Genomic DNA, 15,374 nt, shown 5'->3' with positions numbered 1-15,374 from the left:
GAGAGAGAGGGATATAGAATAGAGAGGAATGAAGAAAGAGAAAAAGAGTAGAGAGGGAAAGAGATGGAGAGATAGAGAGAGGGAAACGGAGGGAGAGATAGACAGAAAGACAAAGAGAGGGAGAGAAAGGGAGAGAGAGAGAGAGAGAGAGAGAGAGAGAAAGAGAGAGAGAGAGAGAGAGAGAGAGAGATAGTGGGAGGTATAGAGAGGGAGAGAGGGATAGAGAAAGAGAAAGAGAAAAGGAAGGTAGAGGGAGATAAAGATAGAGAAAGAGAAAGGGAGAGTGGGAGGGAAAGAGAAAAAGAAAGAGAGTAGAGGGAGAGAAAGATAAAGAGAAAGATAGAATGGGAGGAATAGAGAGGAAGAGAGAGAATAGAAAGAGGGAGAGATAGAGATAGAGAGAGGGAAAGAGAGAGAGAGAGAGAGAGAGAGAGAGAGAGAGAGAGAGAGAGAGAGAGAGATGGAGGGAAAGAGAGAGAGTGGGATGGATAGAGAGGGAGAGAAATAGAAAGAGAGTAAAGGAAGAGAAAGAGAGAGTGGGAGGGATAGAGAAAGAGAAAGAGAGAGGAGAGAGAGAGAGAGAGAGAGAGAGAGGGACATAGAATAGAGAGGGAAAGATACAAAGAAAGAGGGAGAAAATGAGAGGGAGAGGGAGGGAGGGAGAGAAAGACAAAGATAGAGAGAGAGAGAGAGAGAGAGAGAGAGAGAGAGAGAGAGAGAGAGAGAGAGAGAGTTAGGTGGAGAGAAGGTGCCCACTTAGCACTATTAAACCCACTTCACTACTCTTTGCAATAAACAATATTCTAAACCACGGGTGTATTTACTTGGGTGTTTTTTTTTAAAGGCTAAGAGAAGTAGTACCGAAGCTTTAATCTCTATCTATCTCTACCCTCTCTATACATTAAATAGAGATATATACTACTTAAAGATATGCACTACTAGCCCCTACTTAGGTCTAGTAGTGTATATATGTGTAAGATATCCTAATACTTACCTACCTTTAATGTAGATGTCGGATGAGAGATCACCTCTACTAGGGAGAAACCAAGTCATTTTTCCTTTGGTTGGTTCACATCCCAGATGAACCACCATCGAGGGTGGACGTCTCCTCAAGTGGACTCGACTCTTGAGTAGACATGGCCGTCTTACACCTATGAAGGTTTCGGCCCATCTACCCAGGTTCATGGGCTAGTGGTAGATCCAGACCTCTAGTGTGCACTCTCTTTATGAGAAGAGTACTTCGTTCGAAGAAGGGATTGTTTGGCCGCTACACTCAACAGCAGCTTGAGGCCTATAGTCTTTCTCAGTAGACCACACAATGGGAGGTCCAAGGACAGGACTCCCTACGTCCAAAGCATTGTAATGACGGAACCTCCTTCTATGCTCCCTTCTTATAGACCTAATTCCCTTTTATCACAAGGCCCCACTCTCCTTCTATCACAGGTCCCTATACCATTCCATTCAACTCTTGCTTTACCCGATCATTGTTGACAATCCACAACTTCTCGACGCACTTCTTTTGGCATCTTGCAACAACGTTCGTCTCAAGTCAGTGAGCATCTTGAGAGGTAGAGCGGTGGGGGGATCCTATGGATTTTCTTGTTTTGGTAGTGTGTGTGTGTGTGTGTGTGTGTATGTGTGTGTGTGTGTGTGTGTGTGGAGGGGGGGGGGGGGGGGGGGGGGGAGAGTTCCGTATTTTAGAGCATGCCTCCCTCAATGTAGAGGACGAGGATACTCATAAGAGGAAGAGGATGAAGAAGATGGAGAAGAGGGTGTCCTCTTTCTCGCCTTTTTCTTCTCTTGCTTTTTATCATCCCTCTTTGAATTATGACGTGGAGAAGAGTGTGATGGTCTTCTCCGCTTTGGTGGTGATGGAGAGCGTTTAGCCCGCCGTCTTCGTGGAGCCATCTCCGCCGAGGTGGCGGGAGACTCGCTTCTTTCTCGTTCCTTCGGTGGAGGCTCTTGAGTTCTCCTTTGGGAAGGAGATGCATCATCAAGAAGTAAGTTCTTGAGCCCTTCATATGGATTCTCTTCTTCTTCCCGAATCGGAGAGAGACCTCTTTTGGTAGTCTCACAAGGAGGCTTCCTAGGTGTTCTCTCGTCATGGTGATGAGCTTGGAGAATCCCGTGAGCACGGAGCTGCCGTTGCACTTCACTTTGGAGAGATGGATTGCCCATGGCTTGTTGAAGCCTAGAAACAAGATAATTAACAAGCATTGAAGCATCATTAGTAGCTTGCTCATGAGCAAAATCAAAGTTATCAACATTAATTTCACTCTCTTTAATATTGTCAGCCATTCTAACAACTTTTAGGTGTAAACTTTTTAGGTGTACTTTGGCACTTCAAGCCCTAGTTGCTACTCCTCTTTACCCCTTTAGAAAAAGCACTCAAGCTACTGTACCCGCGGCTCGAATACCATTAATTGCAAGGAATAGAAGAGAGGGTCTTTCGACACCAAAACAGCACCGGCTCCTGTCAAGCTTCTAATAGCTCAATAGTGGTTAAGCCGTAGGCAAGCCCCGTAGGACTCCACTATTAAGACCATAGCTCTCGACGGTGATGCCCCGTTAACTGCACAAAGGCAGGCGCACTGAAAGGCTGAAAAATCCCTATTCTACTTACTCACAGGCAATTAATAATACCAACCATTTGTAGCTAGCTTGAGGACCTCCCTTCTTGAGCAAGAAAAGAGAAACCTTGAGCTCTGATACCAATGTAACATTTAATGGCCTAAAATCTTTTATGTAGCGGAAATTAGCATGAACATAGTGAGCATTTCATTAGAGTTGATTCCTAATGAGAATTACAAGAGTGCTTGGGTGGAGAGAGCAACAAAAAGCATAACACCTAGTTAGATAGCATCGACAATACTTTCAAAAGAGAGAGCAATTAAGCTATTGACAACAGTTGAGGACCGGATTTGCATGGAGCCGGTCCCCCCTCCAAAAGGCTTTGTATTATGGTTTCTCCCATCAAGAGAGACATTGTACAATACAATTCTTTGTGTTCCTTCAAGACGAGCTAGTGCAATGAAGATGGAAGCTTCATACACCAAGCAAAACACTTAATCAAACACAACTTGAATTATCCCCGTTCTCAGACCCAAGACCTCACACACCTTCGAAGATGGTGAGAGCTAGCAGGGTATGAGAGTAGATTGAGAGGAAAAAGAAGTATCTTACGAGAAAGAAGTACATCTCCTCACATAATCACTCATATTAGCATAGCTTAGCTTAGTAATTAGCTTGGTAGAGAAGATGAGCATGCATTGAAGCTTGGCTCTTGGTTGGATTTGCATCCACATGCCAAGAGAGTGTTGATGTAGGCTTCTATCTCACAAGCTTGGAGTAGGTGATGAGCTCTCCATTAAAGCTTGGGAGGAGATAGAGTATTTTCCCTTCACACATGGTCAAGTGTGTGAATGTGAGAGTGAATGCCAAGCAAAAATCAGCCCCCCTCTCTCTTGGGCGAGCCCTAGCTGCTAAGTTAGGCTGGCTTTTTCCTCATTGGACCTCCCCAGGTCAAGCCAATAGGGATTAAGCAGCATAAGTGATAGCCTTCTGACATGTGTCCCCCTTTCCCCTTTTGTGAGAGCTTTAGGTAATTAAATAATTAAACTAAACTCTCATTGGACCCCTTTGCCTCCTGGCCAATAGGAATCAGGCAAGCCATGGGGCTCCTGAATGCTCATTGGACCCCTTGGGAGACTGCCCAATAGTCTTCTAGGACACTTAATTCTTATTGGTTTCTTTTATTAAATGTTTTTAAATTAATTAAACTAGATTTACTCTAGCTTAATTCTCATTGGTCCACTTCAAGGGTCTTCCAATAGGAATTGGGCACACCTTGTGGGCATCTGGCCTAGGGAGCTGACATGTGTCCCTCATTCCCTTTGTGTAAAGGGAGCCTGTGTGTGTGTGTGTGGTTTTCTCTCTCATCCCCTAGCTTTGGGGCTCGCCCCCTCCCATGTAGGGATGCAGAAAGACTTTTTGGGCACACACTAAGCATCCAATTTTCCCTAAGGTTGACCTTTGGACACAACCTTTGAATTTTGGAACCTTAGCATTTTGGAAGTCTTAATGGGCTGAACCTTAGGGTCTTTTTAGCCCGTTGTTTCACATGGCTCTTTTGCAGATGGCCCCCCCTTTGGATCCCTATTTTCCCTCCTTTGGATCCCTACTGTGGCCGGTCTGCTAACTTAACCAATATTCTAGCTTTTTCTCCCTTGGCACTTCCCCACATTAAATGATCAGTTTAATATGAGAAAATCATTTAGGAGAATTAGATATTGATTATTATGACATTACCTCTCTCTTGAAATCATAGTCGTCCTCGACTATGGTGTAGAGAAGATAAAGCATATGCATGAGTCCTTTTCTTAGCGGGTAGAGGATCCCTATGTTACCCTACGACATCATTCCATAATGGATGACTAGTCCATTTGGCGCTTGAGAGCCTGAGGCTGCCGCAAGCATGTCTGCACATTAGTCCTATCAGTCTTCCATAGTAGAGTGACAAGCTCTACTTGGTGTTCGGGAGACGTCGTCTCCGCAAACTTGATCTAAGCATGCATACTACTTCATTTTTGTGCACAAATAAAGAAAAAGAGAGTCTTATAAGACAAAAATTTTTGTTCATTTTTAACATTTTGTACATTTGCTTACTCTTGGGAAGCATTGTAAGCATTGACAAGGTTTAGGTTATCCTTTAATTGTATGCCTTGCATCCATCTAGCATCTTCAAAAGGATAATTCTTAAACTTAATAAGATATCGTCGGATAGTCTTACCGCCTCTTAATACCTTGTCTTCATGTCGGAGAATGGACTCGGGCTGCAGCACCTCCTCGTGGTCCTCGATCTCCGGTGGGTCTTCAATAGTTGGTTCTTGAGGTGGCTCTCCTTTGTAAGGCTTCAAGAGGCTCACATGAAAAGCATTGTGTATGAGCCAATGATTGGGCAACTTAAGTTGATAGGCCATCTCATTGATTGGCCTAAGAATCTGGAAGGGACCATAGTACCTTTTTGCTAGTTTAGCATAGTACTTTTGGTGGCCCGTAGGATTCTTGCCATCGTGTGCCTTAATCGAGCCTTGGGAAACTTTAACAAGACCCAATCGTTTTCTTTAAAGGCTTGGGCTCTTCTGTGCTTGTCAGCAGCAGCCTTTTGCCTTTGCTGTGAGATAGAGATAGCATCCTTAATCTTTTGGAAAGATTCTTGTAGGTCTCGGCTATACTCATCTGCAGCGAAGATCTTCCCATGTACCTTAAGTAGCAAGGGACTTTTTGATCTTCCCTCAATTACCTCGAAAGGTGCTTTTCCTGTAGAAGTATGTACAGTGTTATTGTAAGCATACTCTACTAAGGGTAAGTACTTCTCCCATTGGGATCTTTGATCTACTTCCGTTACATAGGCTTTTAGTAGATCGAGAATAGTTAGGTTAGCTATTTCACTTTGGCCATCAGTTTGTGGATGATAGGCCGAAGAGAAGTTTAGCCTTGTTCCTAAATTCTCAAAGAGACCCTTCCAGAAATTACTGGTCATTCTAGGATCTCTATCCGACACTATGGACATTGGCAAGCCATGGTACTTGAAAATTTGTGAAATGAAGAGGGTTGCCATTTGATGGGCTTTGATAGTCTTTTTGACAGGTATAAAATGAGCTTGTTTACTGAACCTGTCTACTATCGTCCATATTCCCGTATTCCCATGGATAGACTTAGGCAATCCAAAGATAAAATCCATGGATATGCTCTCCCATGGTGAATTAGGGATTGGCAAGGGTTGAAGCAATCCAAGTTGCTTCCCTCTATCAAATTTTGTCTTTTGACATACCACACATTTGGAAACATACTCATGTATGTTCACTTTCATGGTAGGCCAATAGAAATATGTTTCAATTCCCTTTAGGGTAGACTGAATCCCTCTATGCCCCGCATATGGGGGAGCATGAGATTCATACATTACTTTCTCACGTAGTGAGTTAGTAATGCATAGTCTATTGCCATAGAGAAGATAACCATCTTGTAAAGTAAATGGTTCTTCTTTCTTCCCTAATGCAAGGGCTGAAATCACATCTCTAAAATCGGGATCAATAGCATACTCATCTATCATTGAAGATAGATCATTGTGAGTTGCTATGGAAACCGCATTCACTCTCGGTCGTCTTGAGAGTGCATCGGCTACTTGATTATGCTTGCCAGCAATGTGAGCAATATGAAAATGAAATTGCGAAAGGAAATTTGCCCACCTCATTTGTTTGTCGGAGAGCTTGGTCTGCGTCATGAAGTACTTAAGACTTTGGTGATCCGTTCGCAGAATAAAAGGAGTCCCCAATAAATAGTGCTTCCATGAGTCTAAGGCATGTAGAACTGCAAGGAGTTCTTTTTCGTATATGCCTAGAGCTTGCTCAACAGGGTCGAGCCTTCGACTCTCATAGCCTATGGCGTGCCCTTCTTGGAGCAAAACAGCCCCAAGGCAATCACCACAAGCATCACATTGGACCTCAAATGGTTTTGAGAGATCCGGTAGTGTAAGCACAGGTTGAGAGATAAGCTTTTCTTTAAGCTTTTCGAAAGCATTGTTCTCCTTAGCAGACCACGTATACCTAACATTTTTCTTTGTTAGGTCATGTAATGGTCCCGCAATTTGTGAGAATTTTTCTATGAAGCGTCTATAGTATGCACACATACCTATAAAGCTTCTTAGTTCATGAAGATTCCTTGGTTTAGGCCATCCTTTTATTACCTCTAACTTGGATGGATCCATTTGGATTCCATCTTGAGAGATAATGTGACCTAAATATTGAATCTCTTGCAAGAAAAATTCACTTTTCTTTCGATTAACATAAAGTTTATTCTCTCTTAAAACTTGAAATATTACCTGGAGGTGTTGCTTGTGTTCCCCTAATGAATTAGAGTAGATGATAATATCATCAAAGAACACTCCAGTGAAGGTTCGATGAGGTCTGAACAGCTTCTCCATCAAGTGGTTAAATGTGGCTGGTGCATTAGTCAAGCCAAAAGGCATGACAATGTATTCGTAAAGACCAAATGTAGTACGAAATGCGGTCTTTACAATGTCTTGATCAACTATCCTTATTTGATGATAGCCACTTTTTAGGTCAATCCTACTGAAGTAGGTCGATCCTTGTAGCTTATCAAATAGGTCTTCTACCCGTGGAACGGGAAACCTATTCTTGATAGTGATCCTATTTAGTGCTCTATAGTCGACACACATATGATATGTGCCGTCTTTCTTTTGCACTAATAGCACAGGTGAGCAAAATGGAGATGAGCTAGGCCTAACCATGCCCTTCTCAATTAACTCATGCACTTGCCGCATAATCTCCTCTTGTTGAGCTTGAGAAACTCTATAAGGAGGTTTGTTAGGCGGTGAACTTCCTGGAAGAAGTTCAATTGCATGGTCGTCATTACCTCGTTTAGGAGGTAACTCACAAGGGATGTCGTCAATAAAGACATCTTGAAACCCCTTGAGAAAATTGGATAACTCTAATTCCTTTTGGTTGCTTTTATTTTCTTTTGCTAAAGCATTAGGTTCATTTTGAGAATCTTTAAGAAAAATCATGTACACGGAAATAGAGCTCTTTATTGACTTGTTGAAAGCTGGTGTATGTACAATGGGGATGGTGTTACCCATCTCCCTAGCATCTATATACATGTCCTTTTCCCTGAACTTAAAGGAGATTCTCCTTTCAGGAAATTTAACATGGGCAGCCAAACGGTCAAACCATGGTGCCCCTAGGATTACATCCTCATGCTTGAGAGGAGAGATAAAAAAATCCTCTTTGTCCACATAGCCTTGGACATGAAGCCTCAATTTCCCGATTAAGGGAGTGACTGAAGCTTCTTGCCCCTTGAAGGCACTGTCTGCGGGTAGGATATCTCCCATCTCGTAGGATTGTATGCCTAGCTTGGTGGCTAACTCCATAGATATGAAATTGTGAGTAGAACCAGGGTCAAAGAGAATAAAAGCATCATGTTCTCTTACCTTTCCCCAAGCATGGCATAGAGGAGATCCTTTGTGGTGAGTTTGGTGAATCTCCTCCTCTTGGATTTCAACCAAAGAAGCTCTAGGAGGATCTTGGCGGTTGTTCTTTTGGGGACAAGCGCGGTACGCATGCCCTTGTTCGCCGCACTTGAAACACCGGTTATCTTTACGATAACGCTCAAGCTCTTCAGGAGAGAGTTTATTCTTTCCTTTGTAAACTCCCTTCTCTTTAGCTTTGTTGGAATTGCCCTTAGGAGACTTTTGGACATTGTCCTTCCCCTTAGGCTCATTGGTACCTTTGTTTTCCAGGGGCTTATTATTTCTTTTACCCCCCGTTTGGAAATTGATTCGCGAGGCCACCATAGTATGGTGTATTACCGCCGATATGGTACGTGGCCTTTGGGAGTTGACATACTCCGCCATTTCTTCGGTTAAGCCCGCACAAAATTGTTGCTTTTGCTCTCCAAAATCCAACTTTTTGAAGACAGTGGCTTTGAGTTGTAGGTCCCAAAACTTGTCTACATATTTGTGGATGGATTCATTGGGAGAGAGCTTTAAGCTTCGCCATTCGGTGAGTACTTTGTCTTTGGCATCGGTGGCCAAAAACTGCTTCATAATGGAAGCTCTTAAAGCCTTCCATGTTCGTGGAGCTTCACCGTTGGCTCGTAGGCTAGACCACCATTGTCTGGCGGACTTTTGAAAGTGCATAGCTACATGGCGTAGCTTAGAGGACTCCGTGAAGCCCTCATCTCCAAACGCCGCATCGAATTGCTGGATAAAGGCCAAAACTTTGTCTGTAGCACCGAAGGTGCCATCATAGGTAAGGAAAGAGATGCTCTTCCCTCCCTCTTTGAATTTCTTCAGCTTGGACGACCTCTTCCATGCGGCATAGGATTTCCTATGGCCTCTTCTTTTTGATGGTTCAAAAGTTGCACCATCACTTTCTTCAGAAGATGAAGAATTTGAAGAAGGTGGAGAAGAGGGTGACCTCTTTCTCGCCTTTTTCTTGTCTTGATCTTTGTCGTCTTCACCATAGCTTTCATAAGAGGAAGAGGATGAAGAAGATGGAGAAGAGGGTGTCCTCTTTCTCGCCTTTTTCTTCTCTTGCTTTTTATCATCCCTCTTTGAATTATGACGTGGAGAAGAGTGTGATGGTCTTCTCCGCTTTGGTGGTGATGGAGAGCGTTTAGCCCGCCGTCTTCGTGGAGCCATCTCCGCCGAGGTGGCGGGAGACTCGCTTCTTTCTCGTTCCTTCGGTGGAGGCTCTTGAGTTCTCCTTTGGGAAGGAGATGCATCATCAAGAAGTAAGTTCTTGAGCCCTTCATATGGATTCTCTTCTTCTTCCCGAATCGGAGAGAGACCTCTTTTGGTAGTCTCACAAGGAGGCTTCCTAGGTGTTCTCTCGTCATGGTGATGAGCTTGGAGAATCCCGTGAGCACGGAGCTGCCGTTGCACTTCACTTTGGAGAGATGGATTGCCCATGGCTTGTTGAAGCCTAGAAACAAGATAATTAACAAGCATTGAAGCATCATTAGTAGCTTGCTCATGAGCAAAATCAAAGTTATCAACATTAATTTCACTCTCTTTAATATTGTCAGCCATTCTAACAACTTTTAGGTGTAAACTTTTTAGGTGTACTTTGGCACTTCAAGCCCTAGTTGCTACTCCTCTTTACCCCTTTAGAAAAAGCACTCAAGCTACTGTACCCGCGGCTCGAATACCATTAATTGCAAGGAATAGAAGAGAGGGTCTTTCGACACCAAAACAGCACCGGCTCCTGTCAAGCTTCTAATAGCTCAATAGTGGTTAAGCCGTAGGCAAGCCCCGTAGGACTCCACTATTAAGACCATAGCTCTCGACGGTGATGCCCCGTTAACTGCACAAAGGCAGGCGCACTGAAAGGCTGAAAAATCCCTATTCTACTTACTCACAGGCAATTAATAATACCAACCATTTGTAGCTAGCTTGAGGACCTCCCTTCTTGAGCAAGAAAAGAGAAACCTTGAGCTCTGATACCAATGTAACATTTAATGGCCTAAAATCTTTTATGTAGCGGAAATTAGCATGAACATAGTGAGCATTTCATTAGAGTTGATTCCTAATGAGAATTACAAGAGTGCTTGGGTGGAGAGAGCAACAAAATGCATAACACCTAGTTAGATAGCATCGACAATACTTTCAAAAGAGAGAGCAATTAAGCTATTGACAACAGTTGAGGACCGGATTTGCATGGAGCCGGTCCCCCCTCCAAAAGGCTTTGTATTATGGTTTCTCCCATCAAGAGAGACATTGTACAATACAATTCTTTGTGTTCCTTCAAGACGAGCTAGTGCAATAAAGATGGAAGCTTCATACACCAAGCAAAACACTTAATCAAACACAACTTGAATTATCCCCGTTCTCAGACCCAAGACCTCACACACCTTCGAAGATGGTGAGAGCTAGCAGGGTATGAGAGTAGATTGAGAGGAAAAAGAAGTATCTTACGAGAAAGAAGTACATCTCCTCACATAATCACTCATATTAGCATAGCTTAGCTTAGTAATTAGCTTGGTAGAGAAGATGAGCATGCATTGAAGCTTGGCTCTTGGTTGGATTTGCATCCACATGCCAAGAGAGTGTTGATGTAGGCTTCTATCTCACAAGCTTGGAGTAGGTGATGAGCTCTCCATTAAAGCTTGGGAGGAGATAGAGTATTTTCCCTTCACACATGGTCAAGTGTGTGAATGTGAGAGTGAATGCCAAGCAAAAATCAGCCCCCCCTCTCTCTTGGGCGAGCCCTAGCTGCTAAGTTAGGCTGGCTTTTTCCTCATTGGACCTCCCCAGGTCAAGCCAATAGGGATTAAGCAGCATAAGTGATAGCCTTCTGACATGTGTCCCCCTTTCCCCTTTTGTGAGAGCTTTAGGTAATTAAATAATTAAACTAAACTCTCATTGGACCCCTTTGCCTCCTGGCCAATAGGAATCAGGCAAGCCATGGGGCTCCTGAATGCTCATTGGACCCCTTGGGAGACTGCCCAATAGTCTTCTAGGACACTTAATTCTTATTGGTTTCTTTTATTAAATGTTTTTAAATTAATTAAACTAGATTTACTCTAGCTTAATTCTCATTGGTCCACTTCAAGGGTCTTCCAATAGGAATTGGGCACACCTTGTGGGCATCTGGCCTAGGGAGCTGACACGTGTCCCTCATTCCCTTTGTGTAAAGGGAGCCTGTGTGTGTGTGTGTGGTTTTCTCTCTCATCCCCTAGCTTTGGGGCTCGCCCCCTCCCATGTAGGGATGCAGAAAGACTTTTTGGGCACACACTAAGCATCCAATTTTCCCTAAGGTTGACCTTTGGACACAACCTTTGAATTTTGGAACCTTAGCATTTTGGAAGTCTTAATGGGCTGAACCTTAGGGTCTTTTTAGCCCGTTGTTTCACATGGCTCTTTTGCAGATGGCCCCCCCTTTGGATCCCTATTTTCCCTCCTTTGGATCCCTACTGTGGCCGGTCTGCTAACTTAACCAATATTCTAGCTTTTTCTCCCTTGGCACTTCCCCACATTAAATGATCAGTTTAATATGAGAAAATCATTTAGGAGAATTAGATATTGATTATTATGACAAAGGGGTGCAACCACAAACCCCTACTGCTACTAGGAAGCTTGTGTCGCTTTCCACTTATTGCCACAACATGCCTAGGCATGCAGGAAACTCCTTGCCAGGAGGAGGGTGCCGCCACTGAGCCCTAGAGACAAAAAATCTAAAACTTAAAACATTTCTTCTTCAAGAGCTATTGAAAGATGTGAAAGCATTGGTTGAATTGTTCACAAATCCAAAAGGTAGGTGATATTGTTTGAGTGATGAAGATTCAAGGGATATAGAGCTATCTCAAGCATTTAGTTTAAGAATTTAAGATAAAATAAGCTTGGAGCCTTTGGAATTCCTTGAACTCACAATGTTGAAAAAGTGAGAGTCTTATTAAATGAAGAGATACCCAAAAAAAAATGGTGAATATTACCACATTTGAAAGGGCAAGGTGACTAAAACATGCTCATCACCACCCAGCCATGCCCTATATAGGCCCTTGGCCTTCTAAATATAGGGACCCCCTTGATTGCATGTCCGTCCTGGTCCTTGGCCCTAGCCCTTGTTCGTGAATGTTCCTACCATTGTCTTGACATTACTCCCCCCTTGGAGAAGTGTTTTCGTCCGCGAAAACACAAGTGATGGTATCTTCATAAGAACACTAATGTTTTCTACAATAACATCCCTCATGGATCCAACGGTTCAGTTGAGCGGAACCATGTTCAGTAGGAGGTTCAATGAAACCAAGAGTAACATCTTGATTTTCTACATTGTTGTCCATTTGTAACCATTTGATGGTACCGGTTCCTATCCAAACATAGTGTGTAGACTCCATTTAGAATGCTCATGAGCATGGTAAACGAGTTTATCACAACAAAGATGTACCAAAAAGAGTACCTCTTGTCACTTTCCATGAAAGTAACTTGCTGACATAACTCATCATCCAAGTTTAAGTCCTTGACTTGTTCTCAATTTTCATCATCAATAAACAACCCCACCCTAACGAGTGTTCAAGGCTGAGAACCTGAGTTATACATGAAGAGACTACACCTAGTCGCAAACATGCTTTAACTTATAGTAAGCAAACTCTAAGTGCAGCAATAAATGCTTACTGATTGGATCGCTTGGTGCTAACGTACACACTTTGCATATCCTTCAGCACCAGATTACACTTTGTAATCTGCCTATCCCCTTGGATAACTGACAGTACTGAGGTGTGTTCCCTCACACTTTGTAATCTACCTATCCCTTTGGATACTTGACAGTACTGAGATGTGTTCCCTCACGCTTTGTAATCTGCCTATCCCCTTGGATAACTGACAGTACTGAGATGTGTTCCCTCACGATTTACAGACAGTCGTCCCAAATGACTGGTAAATGGGAATCACAATATCGTGTAACATTGTTGAGGAATCAACAATGTCCAAAATAACCATCGTGGTTAACTTGAGAAATCCACAAACACCCAAACCGAACCATGACCTCTATTGGGGATTAGTAGACCCAAAAGTAATCTCATAGAGATACTACACATAGAGTGCAAAATTCTTCATAAGCAACAACTTGAGGAATATGCATGTCGTTCCAAATCAGCCTTTGCTAAACACTAGGACCCATAACACCTAGTGTGCATGCATGTAGCAAAAAAAAGATCCGAACCTGTATATCCATGGTGATTCATGCCAATACTCATGGCCAATGTGATATGCCTAGCACACATTAAAAAGGAAAGTAAATAGTTCAGAAACTAAATACTTTCAGTTGCAATCTTTTGCAAGCCTTGCTGAAACGTCTGGACCATAATAGAAGGTGAAACATTGATCACTTCTAGGTACAAACAATGAAACTTTTTCCTTAACAACTTATAGCCTTGCTATATGTATAAACAACCATCTGTAATGTTGTTTAGCAATACTTGTAGCTGAACAAGTCATTCTAAGTATCCGACAATTTCTGGCCACTAAAATTTCTCCTAATATGTCGTGCTAAAAATCTAGAAAATAGATGTGACCAGCACCTAGGGACTTTGTCGTGACACATATTTGAAATAGGGGGTGCCAGTGTCAGTCCCAGAGTCTCATATTCGCCACATGTGGAATATGTCTCAACTAAGGATGTCTGAAAAAAGAACATCCTTCAAGTACAAGATGTACTTGTGTGTGGAGGTAACTCTAAACACTCTGCGACAAGAGTGAGAGGGACCCTCATTCATTGCTCCATGCTGGCTAAACCGAACTCCTTGAGTCCCTAGACCATGTTGTACCCCATGTGACAACATGTGCCAAATCGAATCCTACAAATGGATTCATAACAACATAATGTACATTGGACACTACTACCCAAAATACGTGTTTTGACATGCCCTTGGCATGGCCCTGAATATTCAAGTGTATTTAAACGACTTGAAAAAAACCAAGCAATGCATACTAAAAATTGGAATAACACCAAATCAATAGATGCGTACCTGGAGATTGAACTGAATGTTCACTTACCCGTATTCAAACACAGAAGAGCACGTCGTCCACTTGTGAAAAACAAGCAACATTGTACTGGAAACCCTGGGTGCTGCCTTTGCAATCCAAACCCTTTGATTAGAATCTACGTAGTCAAACCCCTTGGTAAGACCCTTTGTAGAAACTGCTCGACTAGCAGGTAATGGTAGCCAACATAGGCAATCGTGTACAAACTGATTGGAATCAACTTAAAAAGTTGACTTTGTCCGCTACCCCATGGTAGATTACTGGCTTCTTTCCTTGAAAGTAGAACTGGGATAGATCAAACTATGATCCTCAATGCCTATGGGGAGATGCAGCAATCACCTATCGCATCTTACCCCAAAACAGTATGTCCATAGACAATCCGTAGTGCTATAGAGGGAGCTGGAGATCCACACAAGTGAAATGCCTAGCTCTTATGGACAGCCATGAAGTCTCAACCTATTGCTGCATCTATACTCCGTGGTACAGATTAGCTGATGGGAGTTTAAGGTTATCGAATCTCAACTCGAGTGTCGCACTAAAAACATGTAGTGCAAAATGAAACACTAAGCATCCATAATGACAAGACTCTTGCTTGTCCATTAATGTCATTGTGTAGTCCAGTGGGTAGATATGTTCGATCTTAATAACAATCCCCCAAGGAATGCCAACCATTGGGTCATATCCAAAATCTGACAATGACTCTTAGCCAGCATGTGGGGCGCCTAGCCCTTATGGCAATTAGTGTTCAATTGATGAAACGATGAAGACTAATTGTGCGCTCCTTGCCGCACTGTCGAAGCAAGGGACTTGCCAATACACCGTGTGCGAGCCACAAACGGCTCCAAGCACACAACAAGCCTAAACTAGCAAGCTCAAGAAAACAAAGGGTGTGTCACTCACCGCTCTACACTCGCCTTCGTGGTGGATTCCTCGCCGCGATGAAGAAGAAGCTGCAGTCGTGCCGCGCTCAACCGCTTCGCCGCCGTCGTGCCTTCGTAATGCTCGATCGCACACACACTCTCCCTCTCTCTCTCTCTCTCACACACACACACACAAGGAGGTGAAGAAGAAGAAGATGGAGATGGAGCAAGAGCACTCTTCAATTGCACAAATGAGAGAATGAGTAAAAATTAGGTTTAGTTGGCTTTTATAGGAGCTCACCCCATTCACACTTGGGCGCCCATGCTTAGCCAACTAACCCTAGCATGTTCGTGTTAGAGTGCGCCTCTCATCGGCGATCACTCTACCTTTCCTTATTAGACCGACAAGCCCGGTACCTGACTCTACCAAATACATAATACATGTCCGTCGTAGG

This window comes from Adiantum capillus-veneris, chromosome 6, assembly GCF_014529385.1.
Source record: "Adiantum capillus-veneris isolate H3 chromosome 6, ASM1452938v2, whole genome shotgun sequence".
Taxonomy (NCBI): domain Eukaryota; kingdom Viridiplantae; phylum Streptophyta; class Polypodiopsida; order Polypodiales; family Pteridaceae; genus Adiantum; species Adiantum capillus-veneris.
The sequence above is the reverse complement of the archived record's forward strand: the minus strand, read 5'-3'. Positions refer to the sequence as shown.